General features: G+C 35.0%; 1 non-coding gene across 1 annotated transcript; it reads right to left on the minus strand.

The window, feature by feature from the left end:
* Nucleotides 1–1,305: 1,305 nt before the first annotated feature.
* Nucleotides 1,306–1,412, minus strand: LOC133802693 (small nucleolar RNA R71). The gene has a single exon (XR_009877438.1). It is a non-coding gene; the product is annotated as a small nucleolar RNA R71 (small nucleolar RNA).
* Between the last annotated feature and the right edge of the window lie 10,659 nt (nt 1,413–12,071).

Genomic DNA, 12,071 nt, shown 5'->3' on the forward strand with positions numbered 1-12,071 from the left:
ACTTGTGTCTTCCATATTTTCTTTCTGATTATAATTCCTCAATTTTGTTTAGTTAGTTTTTAAAAATTATTCTTTTTCAAAGTTACATTATTTCAAAGTTTATTATTTATAATTTACTAATCTTTCTTTTCACTTATATTTTACCTCTTTGTGGATACGACATAGCTCGATTACTACTGCGACCGCTTAGGAGTTTATTGGGCGATATCAATTTTTGGCGCTGTTTCCGGGGAGGTAATTTTACAATTAAAAGTTTGCATAGTAAATTAATTTTTTTTTTAAAAAGTAGTAAAATTGTAATAATTTCTCTTTTAATTTTTTGTTCCTTAGTAATTTTTATTTTTAGTTTTTTTTATTTATTCATTTATTTTAGTTATTGTTATTATTATTTTTTGTTATTGTTTTATTTCATTTATTTATTTTACTTTTAGGTTTAGAATTTTATTTTCTAGATTTAGGTTTTTTCCGAAAAAATGGGCATAAAATTTTGAATCATAAAATTTCAAAGCATAAAAAACAAAGTATTGAGAACATTTGTGTAATTTTGGAAATTAGTAAACACCAAACTTGTTTTGTCTTAGAAAAATTGATTCTTAAATAAGGTATGTGTTAGCGTTACCCTCCAACCTTTTCTAAGAACCTCGGGGAGTTCTAGAAAAACTCTTGGGCCTAAAGTGGTACCTTGGCAGCCTTCCCAATTGGCCTGGGAATATTTTTGGTGTATACTTATTACACTATTACACACTTGCACTTATAATACTTACAAAAGAAAAAAAATAACAAAAATTTATGCCATGAAATAGAGACGCACTAGGGAGATTCGTGAGACAACAAGTAGAAGCTTTATAAAACTCTCCTAGTTCGTCGTTTTCTTCCATTCGTTCAAATTCACCCGATTCACCGAGACTTCCTGAACCACCCACGATGACTCATCAAGATGAAGTCCAACCAAGAACGTTACATGATTATTTACATCCTACGCGTACAACAACACCTTCATGCATACTGTATCCCAACAATATGCCAAATTTTGATTTCAAACCAGACATGATTAACCTTTTACCAACCTTCCATGGGTTGGAAAATGAGAGTCTACACGTGCATATACAGGAATTCCAAAAGGTGGTGGCCACATTCAACGACCGAGCTAATGTCACCAACATTGCGAGATTGAAATTTTTTCCTTTCTCTCTCAAAGACAGAGCAAAAAGCTGGTTGTATTCCTTAAGGCTTAGATATATCAGAACATGGGACAAAATGACAAAAGCATTCTTTGGCAAATATTTTCTACACCATAAGACTAGCAACCTTAAGAAGCAAATCTCTACCTTCATCCAGAAAGACCGTGAAACTTTCCATCAGGTCTGGGAGAGGTTTAGAGATTTGATAAATCAATGCCCACATCATGGATACTTAAGCTAGCGTCTGATTAGCTATTTCTATGACGGTCTCACAACCGAACAAAGACAATTCGTACAAATTATGTGCAATGGCGAATGCCTTCAAAAATATCATGATGAAGCTTTCGAGTACCTCGACGATCTCGCTGAAAAGTCCTACACATGGAATGGACCGAGTCCTATGGACAAGCCACAATCAACTAGAATCTACCAATTGAGGGAAGATGACAACGTCAAAAACGAAATTGAAGCATTGAGACAACAATTCAAGGCTTTCAAAACCCAAGAAGGTAAAGTAATCTACATGGCCGCAAAGGTAGAGACACGAGATCCATGCTTCATCTGTGGAGGGACGGAACATCAACCGCAAGAATGCCCAGCTCTTGGTGAGTTAAGAAGAGGAAATGAGGAACAATCCAAGGCTTTAGGGGATTACAAGAAGCCCTATAACCCTTTCTCAAACACTTACAATCCTGGTTGGCGAAACCATCCAAATTTCAACTGGAAGGATTCAAACCAAGCATCTGGGATCCAATGGAGGCCTAGCAGCAACAATTGCAAAAAGTATACATTTCGCCTCAGAATAACATGAAGTCAAGTTATTCTCTTGAGAATACCTTGCAAATGCTTGCGCAAACACAAATAGTCTCAACTCAGGTGCTCAAATCTTGTTTCACACAAATGGTGGAGGAAAAGAAAGACATAAAAATCCAAATGACAAAGCTAAACACTACTTTGGCAATTCAAGAGCATGGTAGACTTCCTGCTCAACCTCTAATCCATCAAAAAGGGAAACACATGGCACAAACCTCCTCCTTTATAGATACAAATTTCAAAGTGGTTCATGCCATCACTACTTGAAGTGGTCAAAGTACGGTTTCACCATTAACTAAGGCAGCGAGTATGTCAATGCCCGCTCCAGATGATGATGTGCCAATAGACATTCTAGTAAAGGCACTTTTTCCTCAAGCTTTGAAATCCATTGGAAAGGTACTGGAAAATCATGGCGAAATCCTAGACCTTTTAACACAAGTGAAGATCAACTTGCCATTGTTGCATGTGATCAAACAAGTGCTGGCTTATGCCAATGTTATCAAGGATTTGTACACCGTTAAAAGAAAGCACCATGTCAAGAAAATTGCATTCTTGGAAGAACAAGCTAGCATGGTAATTGACTGCAAGACGCCGCCTAAGTACAAAGATCCTTGTTGTCCCACCATCTCATGTCAAATTGGGGAACGGTAATTTGGTCAAGCCCTTCTAGACTTAGGAGCAAGTGTAAATCTCATGCCATATTCAATATACTTCCAATTAGGTCTAGGAGAACTCAATCCCACATTTGTGGTGCTACAATTGGTCGATCGATCAATCAAGAAACCTCGGGGAATAGTAGAAGACGTTCTTATTCAAATTGAAAAATTCTATTACCCTGTTTCTCATCTTGGACACTCAATCTGAAGTGAGTATAGTGTAGTGCACAAATTTTTTTTTTTAGATTATTAAAAATTTTGTGATTTATTTTATTTAAATGTTAAGTGTGATGAATTGTTTTATTTAAATGTTGTTTATTTTATTTAGTTGTTGTTTGTTTTATTTGATTGTTTGTTATTTTATTTAATTGTTAGAATTGTTTGGTATAATCTTTTTGAATTTAAATTTGTTAATTGTTTGTTTGGTTATTTATTTTAATAAGTGAATAATTATGTAACATGTTTTACTATTAGTGTTACATTTTAAATAAGTGTGACAATTGATGTGATTATGTGAGATTTGGTTGAATGCACTAAGGTGCATGGTAGATAGTGATGCACCCTAGTGATCTAGTGTGTGCAAGTACATGACAATAAGATGCACATGTGTGGATTTTCTACACATTTTAAATTACCATATATTATATTTAATTGATTGATTTAATTTAGATGAAAGAAAAAAATAAATAAAATACAAAAAGAGGCAAGTAGGTGGCATGTAGAAAATTTGGGGATTAATTGATATTTTTTTCCATTTTTTTTAAGGAGAATAAAACTAGATTGGATAAGGATAATCAATTTCGGGAAATCACCATTATTCCAATCAATTATCATAAAAGAAAATTAAAAGAAAATAGAGAAGAAAGGAAACTTACCATTTCCTTTTGGTAATGGCTTTATGGAAATGGGAATTAAAAAGGGGATTATGAAGAAAATAGGCCATTTGGCCATGACATATAGAGAGGTTAGAGAGAGAGGGAGTGGCGTGAAGGGCTGCCATTTCTAGAGAGAAGAAAAAGGGAAGAAGAAAAGAAAGAGAAGAAGAAGAAGAAGAAGAAGAGGGTTTCGAACCCTAGGTAAGAATCTATCTATTAGTGTTTCATATATGTGCATTTGGATCTTCTCCTCATCTCTAATCTAAGGTTGATTTTGTGATTTCTTTCTTTGGATGTATGGTGTTTGCAAATCCTCTATAGGTGACAAGGTTTTCTTGCTAGAGTGTTCTTGATTCAACAATCAAGAGAGGTAATGGTTTTTCTTAGCCTATTTATTAGTTTTGATGGGTTTATCTTTGAGGTTGTTTATGGTGGTGTTAATGGTTTGATTATTGTAGGTTGGTGATGAGGTGATTATGATTTGTATTTTTAAGAAATATGTTTTGTTAAAAGGGCTCATGGGAATGATTGAGGAAAATGGGTTTGATGGGATTTATATGAGGATTATATTTTATGTTTATGTTGCTATGATTATTTTAGATCATTGATTTATGTAAAATATGCAGAAATGATGATAGATGCATACTAGGTTTTATGTGAAGGTAGATGAGAATTTTTGTGATGTTTTATGGTGGATCTTAAGTGTTTAGGCCTAGGGGTAAAAAGTTCAATCATGTTTGTTTTCTTGTATGTTTTGAAATAATGATGATTGTAAAAAAAAATGATAAAATGTATATGATTTTATGTACCAATGAATCATGATATGCATAAAAGGAAAAATGATAGAAACATGTTAGGATTATTATAAAGGCATGTATGAAATATGGTGTTTATAAATTAATGTATGTTATTGTTATTGTTAGTGTTTTGTTGGATTTCATGTGTAGATTCAATGGAATAGAAAAATGGGATTTTATAAGATTGCATGTGAATACGTTAGTAATATTCTTAGAATTATGTATATAATAAGAGCATGATGAGATTTTGGACCATGTATGATTTTATGTGAAATTTTTGAAATAAATGATGAATTTCATGAGAAATTAAGCTTGCTGATTTTTGTAAATAATTGGGTAAAAGTCCGATAAAAAAATGATTTGCATGCATAATAAATGTCATTGATGTTATGTTAATTTTATGAAATTAAAAATGATATTTTAAGTCACAATAAAATGATATTACTCAAATAAATACCTACATAATTTTTATTGTATTTTTAGAAAAAAATGAGGTTTTAAATTGAATATGGTGATTTTTAAAGATAAAAATGGTTGCTGGAATTTTTGTAAAAAATGTGAAGTGTTTCAATAAAATGAATTTGATGAGTATTTGAAATAAAATTAATACCCTAAATTATGGTAATATTAAAAATGGTATTTTAATATGGTATGAATGCATATTTTGATAAGTTAGGATTCTTCTTTATTTTGATTGAGAAAAATATTTAAATTTAATCTATTTGTGATTTTTTTTAAAGAAATTAAATAGTGGCTGAAAGTTTGGTTTAAAAAGTTTAAAAATAATTATTGAATTGTCACATATGGATTTATGTTACATAAAAATAAGTCTTAAATAATTTAAATAGAATATAATTTCCCACACTTAAAAATATATATTTTTCACATCATTTATGTAACACAATTAACGAATATTAAATTTGATTTTTCTAAAGAAACATATTAATCATAGGTATTTTAATTAAATTCCAAGTTTTTTGTTAATTCTTTGTAATTTGAGAATAATAAATGAAATTGTCACATATTTTATTTTTTTAAGCTAAATAAAATTATTTTATAAAATAAAATAATGTTTTGAGAAATTTAATCAAACCTAGAAATTTTATGAAAAATAAAGCATGTTATAAGTCTATTAATTTTAAAACGATAAGAGTAAGACATGTAGAATTATCGTTTTTAAAACGTCACAATTACGCAATGTTCCCACGTATACATGTTACATGCAAATCCACTTTTACGTCCAAAATTATGTCTATTATTCAACCATGTGGTTTTTATAGAAAGATCATGCATGTAAAAAGGTAAAATGAGCATTATTATCTTATGGCTTTATGTGTAGTTAAGAATAATTGCATGTTATGTGTAACTCTTATTATGTGTGCATGGCCCATGCACACATGAGTTGTATGGAAGGGCAAAATAGTAATTTTATGAACCTAAGAAATGTTGTTTTGGTTATGGTATAGGCTCGTTGAGAGGTTGTGAAATTTCTTAGCTCAGACCTGAGGTAAGGAAGTTAGATAGATTCTATGATTTTATGCTATGAATGGTAAGACTGTTGTATGAATGAATTGTTATGAATTATGAATGCCATAATGTGATGATATGTGGCTTGTATGAATATGATATGTTTATGAATGGATGTTAGCGTGATGAACGCGACACATCAAATGGGTTGCTAAGGATATAAAGACGTAACCCGAGTTACTAAGGATATAAAGACGTAACTCCTAGGGCGGACGCGCCGAGGTTATTCAAGGACCAGAGACTCTTGTTTACCTCAAAGGGTGACATGGACAAGTTAGCGGGCCATGTTCACAAGGACTTTTGTATGAATGTGATATGATGTTATGTTACGATAATGTTATGATATGTTATGATGTTATGTTACGATAATGTTAAGATATGCTATGATGTTATGTTACGATAATGTTATGACATGCTATGAGGTTTATGTTACGGTAATGTTATGATATGATGATGCCATGATGTTTAAGATGAACGATAGTGTTTGTATTTGTTGTATCCTTACTTGCTTATTGTTTGTACTTCCTTACTGGGCTTTTAGCTCACCCCTTACTTTCCCTTCCAGGTAGCAAATAGGATTTCTCTGTGGCACGCGTGGTGACGTGAGGAGTTTTATCGTCGTAGGGTGTATGGTGTGGGGCATCCTATGGACGGAATAAACGATCACTTAAGACACCATTTAAATTATGATTATGTTTTAAGAGACTTTCTAAATTATCAGTGAGATTTAATTATTTAATTTTGTTTCTTTTGAACTTTGCATAAAAACTCATATTTTCTTTTTAAACTAATGGTCCCAACTTGCATTGTTTTAAGCAAGTCGCCACTGAGATCTTTATAATAAGTGGTTTTCTTTTACGAAACAATGTTATGTGAATGCTTTATTAAGTATTAGTTTAGGGCGTTCTTTACATATAGAGTCCAAAATTCCTATCATTCTTGGTAGACCTTTCCTCGCAACATCAAATGCACTCATTAACTGTAGGAATGGTCTCATGAAAATCTCTTTCGGGAACATGACTCTAGATGTGAATGTTTTCCACATTGGAAAACAACCACCTAATAACAATGAGTGTTTCCAATCATATCTAATCAATACACTTATTTCGAAAGAGGTTGAATCGAAATACACGTCTGATCATTTTAAACACCTCTACCAAATTTCAGAAGTTCTAAGTCCGATGAGTCTAAAATCAACCTTGATATCTTCAAACACTCACAGGCTAGAAGAGCCATGTTTTGGAATCCAATCTTTGAGGAACTCCCTCAAGATCGAGAAACACCAAACCCCTCCATTGAAAAAGCTCCTCAACCAAAGTTGGCCCAACTTCCCGAGGGTCTTAAGCATGTTTCCCTGGGAGCTAACAACACTTTTCTCATCATAATATCTTCCAAGATCAATGCCACACAAGAGCACCAACTCATCAATCTGTTGCAAGAACAAAGAGATGCATTAGGATGGACGATAGCTGACATGCAAGGTATTAGTCTTTTAATTTGCTCCCATCACATTCAATTGGAAGATGGGGCTATTCCATGTTGTGACCCTCAAAGAAGATTAAACCCAACAATGAAGGAAGTAGTTAAGACTGAAGTCTTGAAACTTCTTGATTCTGGAATAATCTATCCTATTCCTGACAGTAAATGGGTTAGCCCAACTCAGGTTGTTCCCAAGAAATCAGGAGTAACAGTGGTATAAAATGAAAAAGGGGAACTTGTGCCTACCAAGGTCACAACTGGGTGGCGCATGTGCATTGATTATAGAAAATTAAATGCAGCCACACCCGCAAAGACCATTTTCCACTTCCATTCATTGATCAAATATTGGAACGTGTAGTGGGTCATCCTTTCTATAGTTTTCTCGATGGTTATTCAGGGCATTACCAAATCGAGATTGCCTTAGAAGATCAAGATAAGACCACATTCACTTGTTCTTTTGGTACTTTTTCCTTCCGGCGTATGCCATTTGGCCTGTACAATGCTCCAACCACTTTTCAGCGGTGCATGATAAGCATATTTAGTGATATGATCGAGAAATGTATGGAAGTATTCGTGGATGATTTGACAATCTTTGGAGAATCCTTTGAATCAAGCCTTCTCAATTTAGAGTTTGTGCTTAAACGTTGCAAAGAGAAAGGCTTGATACTCAACTGGGAAAAGTGTCATTTCATGGTACATCAGGCATAGTCTTGGGGCATGTCGTGTCGGAACGAGGAATTGAGGTTGATCAATCAAAGATTGAACTCATATCAAAGCTGCCCACCCCTAAGACTGTTAAAGACATTCGATCTTTTCTTGGGCATCCAGGATTCTATAGGAGGTTCATACAAAATTTCTCGACAATTGCTCACCCTTTGTCAAACCTCCTAGCGAAAGATGTCGTGTTCAGTTGGACGCCTGAGTGTGAGGAATCTTTCCAAACGCTCGTGGCAAAACTCACTTCTGCCCCTATCATTCAGCCAACAGATTGGAACTTACTGTTCGAAGTCATGTGTGATGCTAGAAATTATGCTATATGGGTTGTCTTAGGTCAAAGAAGGGAAGGGAAGCCCTTTGTTGTCTATTACTCAAGTAGAACTCTTATCATTGCTAAGATGAAGTATTCCACTACTGAAAAAGAGTTACTTGCTGTAGTATTCGCACTTGACAAGTTTCGTTCCTACATGATTGGTTCACCTATCACAGTATTTACCGACCATTCCACCTTAAAATACCTCCTTTCCAAAAAGGATGCTAAGGCACGTTTAATTAGGTGGATCCTTCTATTACAGGAATTTTATTTGACCGTAAAGGACAAGAAAGGAGTTGAAAACGTGGTAGCGGACCACTTATCTCGTCTTGAATTTTCTGATTTCGCTGATCACCCAACCATTCAAGATGACTTCCCTGATGAACATCTCTTCACAGTCACTAAGTTTCCATGGTACGCTCTTATAGTAAATTACTTAGTGACTGGCAAACTTCCAACTGCATGGAGTGCACAAGATAAACGTAAATTTTTGGTCGAGGTTCGTCACTTCTATTGGGACAATCCATATCTTTTTAAGTATTGCCTCGACCAAATTATGAGATGTTGCATTCCAAATGATGAAATTTTTAGTGTCCTGAACTTTTTTCATAATGAAGCTTGTGGTGGTCATTTTTCTTTGAAAAAGACTGCTGGAAAAATCTTACAGTGTGGAAAAATCTGCCTGACACGCATCCCACCAGAGCAAAGCTGAGCTATTGAGTGCCTGCCATGCATCCCCAAAGTCTGGCAGTAGCCGAGCTGAGCCACCGGAGCCGATCCAAGCCACCAACGCCTACCACCACTTGCCGCACCTAACACATGATGCACTCCACTGACGAGCCACTCCAGAGATGCCATATGTCCCAATCGCTTTGATGCTATCCCCCACGCCCCAACACCAGGTCTATCAAAGCCACTCACCATGTGACACGTGGTCAACGTGTCTCTTTTACTGCTGCAACTTGTCTCCCATTTGTCCTACTTTACACCAATTTTGCAGCCATTTTTCCCACTCTTTTGTACACGATTTTAACACATTTTGGTTCATATTTTCACTATAAATAGATAGCCAAATGTAGGGGAAAATGATGAGATTGTGGAATTAAGTGTGGAGAGTATAGTTAGAGGGAAAATCATTTATTTCTTATTTTTCTTTTACACTTTTTGAGTGAAAACAATGCCTATTTCAGGCTAAATTCTCTTGTGGAAAGGCTAGAGTGAAGTTTATGTTTCACACTATATTTTTAATATATTGATTCTTATTTTTTGTTCTTCATTTATATATATTTGTTACAATTAAATTTATTTTCTTCTAATTTTTATTCTAAATTTATTAGTGTCTTTTACACAAGTCTAGTCATGCTCTTTTTATGTAATTTAGGCTCTTGATTTAATTTAGGATATTTGTTATATTATATGCTTTTTACTGTATTCTGCCATTGGTATTTTGTCGCTCTAAGGTATATAATATGATAGGTTTTTAAAATTAGAAGTTAGTATAATTTAATTAAGAACATATTTTAAGGTGAGCTTTATTATATATATTTTCCAACTATAATTAATGGTGTAGAATTATAGTTGAGTAGAATGGATCAATTTTATTAATATATATATATATGTTTGAATGAATGAAACTTGTGCCTTCCATATTTTCTTTTTGATTCTAATTCCTCAATTTTGTTTATTTAGTGTTTAAAAATTATTCTTTTTCAAAGTTACATTATTTCAAAGTTTATTATTTCTAATTTACTAATATTTCTTTTTACTTGTATTTTACCTCTCTGTGGATACGACATAGCCCGATTACTACTGCGACCGCTTAGGATTTTATTGGGCGATACCACCTGGTAAACCCCAGTAATGTGCTAAATTACCAAAATACCCCTAGGCTCGCCCCGAGCTGGGTATTTTACCTCGTTGTGACTTTTCCACTGACTAGTTCCCTAGGATCGCCCGTGTCGAGTAACCCAAATATATCCATATAATAATGTTGTCTTAATCTTAATACACACATATATTCAAATATGCCCTCAATGGGCCAAAATTAGAAAAATGTCATTCTAATAAGAAATGGGCCCACATGCATGCTTAATACACATAAACATGCCGATATAGTCATATTATAATGTAACTCACATAACTCATATAATAACACGCTCATAATAGATAAGCACTCAATTAATTCAATTATTGCCTCCCGGCCCCCTAATCCAGGCACTAAGCCATATTAGGGAATTTGGGGCGTTACAATTATCCTCTTCTTACAGAAATTTCATCCTCGAAATTTTACCTGAACAGCTCGGGATACTGATCCTACTTGTTGGACTCTCACTCCCAGGTCGTCTCCTCAACCTTGCTGTTCCTCCATAGTACCTTAACTAAAGGTATGGTTTTGTTTCTCAGGACCTTGTCCTTCCTGTCTTGTGTCTAGACTAGCTATTCCTCATAGGAGAGATTTGCCTGAAGCTCCAGACCCTCATAACTCAATACATGAGTCATGTTTGACACATACTTCCGAGGTGTCAATATAAAGTTCATTGTGTACGACCGACATCACCGAAAGTAAGGCCAATCTATAGGCCCCCTGACTAATCCACTATAGGCCCCCTGACTAATCCACTTTAGAATCTCATATGGTCTTACAATTCTAGGGTTTCGCTGACCCTTCTCCCCAAATTTCCTCACCCTTTACCCTGGTGTGACTCTAAGGAAGACACAATCTCCCACTTGGAACTCCACGTTCATGCATTTTGGGTCAGCTTAACTTTTCTGTCTACTTTGAGAAGCGAGCATCTGAGCTCTGATCTTCTCATTTGCCTCATTGGTCGCCTAAACTACCTTAGGACCCAAGTATTTCCTCTTACCCATCTCATCCCAGGGAATGGAAGATCTACACTTTCTACCATACAACATCTCCTAAGGTGCCACTCTATTAGAGGCAAATGTTCATTCTAGGACCCTTCAAAGTCCAACATGCATGCTCCCAACATGTCTTCCAATATCTGGGTAATCCTCTCTGACTTACCATCAGTCTGAGGATGATAAGCGGTACTAAACCTCCACTGTATATTCATCACCTTCTATAAATTTCCCCAAAACTTGGAAGCAAATGTGGGGTCCCTATCCGTCAGGATAGACCTCAAAGTCCATTAAGGGCTTACTATCTCCCTCACCTCGAGATCTAAATACTAGTCAACTATATTACTCGTCCCCACTGATAAAAGTGAGCTAACTCTATATACTGGTCCATAATGACCCAGACTAAATCATGATGGCCCATTATCCTGGGCAATCCCACCACGAAATCCATCGTGATGTCGTCTTACTTCCACTATGGAATACTCAAAGCCTGTAATGGCCTTACTGGTTTCTGACACTCTACCTTAACCTGCTACCGTCAGGCACTTTCCCACATACTCAGTTACGTCCCTCTCCATCCCAGGCCACCAATAAAAAGCTTTCATATCCTTGTACATCTTCATGTTGCCTGTATGTAGACAATAAGGGGTAATACGAGATTCATCCAGAATCTCCTATTTAATCCCAGTGTTCATCGAAACACAAATCTGATCCTTTATACCTCAATAAACTCATGCCTGACACTGTATAGTCCTTAGCAATTCCAGCTAGGACATCCCCTCTAATCTTTCCCAATTATGGGTCACTCAACTATTTTTCTTTAATCCTCTCTAAAAGAGTAAACTTAAGCATAA

Source organism: Humulus lupulus, chromosome 9 (assembly GCF_963169125.1).
Source record: "Humulus lupulus chromosome 9, drHumLupu1.1, whole genome shotgun sequence".
NCBI classification, from domain to species: Eukaryota; Viridiplantae; Streptophyta; class Magnoliopsida; order Rosales; family Cannabaceae; genus Humulus; species Humulus lupulus.